Source organism: Drosophila biarmipes, chromosome 2R, assembly GCF_025231255.1.
Source record: "Drosophila biarmipes strain raj3 chromosome 2R, RU_DBia_V1.1, whole genome shotgun sequence".
Classification (NCBI taxonomy): Eukaryota; Metazoa; Arthropoda; class Insecta; order Diptera; family Drosophilidae; genus Drosophila; species Drosophila biarmipes.
The window spans coordinates 8,317,668-8,322,047 of record NC_066615.1 but is presented as its reverse complement, the minus strand read 5'-3'; positions in this window follow the sequence as shown (position 1 = coordinate 8,322,047).

The window sequence follows — 4,380 nt, the reverse complement described above, 5'->3', positions numbered from 1 at the left end:
AATATTTCATTACGATGAGAAACGGATCGTTATCAACTTTTACCACAAGTTCTACCCTCGAAGGAGGAGCAACCTGTGCGATTTTCCTCTTAAAGATTGCCATTCAGGCCCCAGAAACACACTTGAGCTTACACTCGCATCTATCAAGGATCTCGCCGGCTGACAACTGCGACCGCCGAGTCGCGAAACCGCTTGAAAATCCGCAAAAAAAGGGGAGAAACGAGGACATCTGGTTAGGAGACGCTACCATTACCAGGCCACCTTATCAGCGACCCGCCGTGATTTGCATTTGCATTTCGCAGTTCGCGGCTTCGGGGACCAAGGAGCAGGGGATGTCCTTGTTGTTGTTCTCCTGTTCGGGGTTGTGTAGGCACACACGTTGCCGAAATGCGGATTAGAAGGGATTAAGCATACGCAGTGTGTACGTAGGGGTCCGTGGTAGGCGGTTTGGTGGGCACTTCTCGCGGAGGCGGCGGGCGGGAGCGGGGGCCAACACATGTTTAAATTATGCTCAAAATTTGTTTAAAGCCAGGCTGGGCGAGGTGTTTCGAAGGACTCCGTGTTTGTGCAGCTTGTTTGTGTTCCCTGCTCGGGTTGGCGTAACTGATAAGCGGGCTAAGTCGTGGCGAGTTTTGCGGTTCGGGCCTCCTGGGGGACAGACATAGGTAAGCCCCGGGGATAATTCGCCGGGTCTTGACTTAAATCGATGCTAATTTTTGGTTTAATTCAATGGTTTTGTTTACATGTGTTGGAACAACACCAACAACTTGCCGCGTGTGTGTGTAATGACATTTTGGCTTTTTGTCGCCGTGCCTGCGTAAATAATGCCTTTATTATTTTGCTTGATATCCACTCGCAGCGGATAAAAACGGCGGGCGGGGGCTCGGCAAAAACCACAACAAGCAGCAGGTGTTAAAAATTTCACAATATGATTATCTACATTTTTTTGGCCCTGCTCTCCGCAGCTTTTTCATTATACTTTTTGCGCCGCTGCTGTCTGGCGGAGTGAATTTTTGATGAAATTATGCGTGTACCGAGTTAGGCGTAGCGTAAATAATGCGTACTTATCAGTGGCAAACATTGGCACAGGTTTGAGCCACACATTAGCAGAGGGCTGTTGGTTCGGAATTGAAGTGCATACGAGTATCTTTCGGATTTGGGTTCACTGCGGCGCTCCTGCGGTGTGAACGGAGCTGGAAAATGCTTTTTGTGGCGCTGAAAATGTAATTGCTGCGCGGTTTTCGGGGCTTTAAACGATCGAAATATATGTTTGCTTGGTATGGTACATTTTCTTAAACTGCTATTTAGGTATCAAAAATGATGTAACTTAATAAACCAATGTTATTAAAAAGATTAGCTATAAGAAGGTTAGGATATTTCTAATTATAATTGACAAAATATCTTATACTCAGAAATCCCCAAAGGCGTTCATTGTTATGTTAATCAAGTCTAATTGGGTTTCCTTGCATACGCATAATTGGAAGCCCAGTTAATCAATGGACTTATAGCAACTCGAGCTTGAGCAACTTTTCCAGGGAAGTCAGGGGAGTAATTGCGTGCCATCTATCTCTTAAGCTGCCCCTGTACAGGCACTCCCCGAAATTCATTGAGGTATAATAACAAAGTCAATGAACACCTTGATGACAGTTAACAGAAGCCGTGGAATGGCCCAGGAGAAAGTAGCAGCAGACACACACTGGCCCGCAAAATGGCAGAACAGAAAAGGCAAAAAGATGGCGCAAATTACAGGCAAGCTTATTACGCAAAATTTCGCTTAATTAGCAGGCAAAAGGGAACCGAACACAGGACGCAAAAAGGGAAAGGAAATGGAAAAGCGGGAAAGTAGGCAACAGTTGCCCGTGCACAGAGACAAAGGCCTGGGGTGGCAGTGGGTGGGTGGGAAAACTACTCACACACCCTGCACGTGGTGGCAGACTTATGGCACCTTTTGCCTGGCAAAGCATAATATATGAACTGACCTTAACAACTTGCACAGAGCCACCATCACCAGTGGCGGCAGCAACAACAAGCGTCAAGAGGAAGAAGCAACATGTTAGCCGGGTCGAAAGGGGGTGGGTTCTGAGGGGACGGGACGGAATTTACTCGGGCAACAGAATATTAAATGCCGCGTGGGAATTCTCGCCGTTTATGGTTGCAGCTGAACTGGGCCAGCTAGGCGGAGGGAGGGAACGAGACGGGACGAGCGGGCAGAGAGGGACGGCCGGATAGCGAGGAGCGCGGTGAGTTACGCTTCAGTAATTTCACTTAAGTCATTATGAGCCATTAATAAAGCCAGCCTGTGCACTAGTTGAGCCGCACATTATTCAGGCCATATCTATAGCCGTCCGTTACATCCCCTGGCTGTCCTGGCCAGCTCGTTTCACACATCAAAAATCGCGCGAGTGGTTGTCCAAATCATAATCATAATACCTCCTCAGGGTTATGGTGTGCTGAGTACCGTATACCATATTCTGATAAAATGCTTTTGTATCTCATCTCTTTCATGTTAATTAATTACCTTTTTCTATAAATTATGTTTTATCTTCATTGTTTGCTAAAAATCAAACCATAATGAAGTATCATAAAAATTGTTATTAATTCCTATCGGTGGAACTTTTAAATACTGTTTCGGGGCTTGAATACGACTGCAGTTTAAATTATCTTAACAGCATTTTTAAACCTTTTTTACCCTTAAAAACTTTTTGAAAACTGCAGTGATCGCTGGTAACGCGAGCCAGTTACACGTCCTTGATGTATATTTCCCTGGCGTTTGACTCGCGTTTTATTTTTATTATTCAGATGCACAGACAAACAAACATATTTGTTGATTCTCTTCCGACTTGTTTGCCTTTTCCCCCGGTGTCATGGAAGGGTAGAAAGTTGGGCCAGTAGCTTTGGCTTCAATTTTTCAGAAAGTATTTTTGTTTTTCCACTGAAGTGCATTTTTATTGCAATTCATCAGCTGCAAAAGCAAAACTCGAGTGCATTGCGATTTGTGTTGTTCGAGATGCGCGAGGTATTTAATTAATTTTAAAAATAAAATTCACTATCGAAAATATCACTTGGTGGAGATATTCGACCATAAGAGAGCACGTCGGTTTTTGTTTATTTCCCATCGAAATGGCAGTTTCCGAAGTGCAGAAAACTGTTTGATTTTCAATATTTAACTTGATGTTGATGACCTGTAAACGATTTGTCCAAGTGGCAGGAAAATTAAATCGAGTTTAATTAATTTTCCCATGAGGCTCTTTGAAAAGATAGAAGTTCACTTGGGATGACACCCCTATTTAAGGACTTTTTCTTGTTCTCGACTTGCCACGAGTCTTAGCCGGATTATGAGTTATTTAAATGTGTTTTCCTGCAGCCCCATAACTTTTGATACCCACTCTAAGTAATCCCGAATCTCGGTCAATTCATTTCCTATTACTCACATATTTCTGCCTTCATAAACTTTTTCTAATCCATCTCATTGCTGGCACTTTCACTTAAGTCGAAAACTTCTAGGATATATACTTTTGCTGCTGCTGTTCAATGAAGTTTCGCCTCACACCCGCAGCTCTGGAAATACTTTTACTTTTACTTTCATAACCAAAAGCCTAGCACTCGAGACAACAACAAACACTTCGAAAAAGTTTGAAGCCCACTCTTAAATATTATCTGTGAAGTAGAACTCTTAAGATGGAACTCTTCTAACCGGGGCTTATACTACTCGTATACGCTGCGTCTCTTCTAAACCCATTCAGCTCAGAAAGCAGTATAAGATATACAGCTCTTATAGGCTTATACAGCTCTTTAGGCCAGCTTATACAGCTCTTATAGGAGGAAGGGATTAAGATACTTTGGTGGCGCCACTCTTCGAAGACATATTCAGCTGTGGGGCCGCGTAGCGTAGAAGAGTGCGTCTGCACAATTATCAGAGTCACAAACCTCTCTGGCGCCGAAGCAGTGGATGCTGCGAGAGAACTAGACGATTTCCGCACGAAAGATTGGGAAAAACGAAGTGGAGGTGTTCTAAAAGGCACGAGTGCGGCCCGCAGATGTCAAATAGTTTTAGATACCAGGCTTGTACATAGAAAAATTCTAAAAAAAATCTAGAAATTATTAAGCTAAACAAAAATATTACCCTTCCTGGTTTGATATCTATCTATTAATGAAAAATTTAAAATATACGACATTCCTTCTTATAAAGCATAAATTTGGTCTTATACGTCTAGTGTAGCGGTGTCATCAACCCCTTTTTCTTCACAAATATCCGTATAAGTGTGATTCAAACTCATTTACCCCACCACCGATGTTCGCGTTCGCTTCAATCTTTCAAGCCGCGCTTGGAGCTGTCGGCAAAAGATACAGATACTTTGCGTTTAGTCTTGGTCGGTCTGC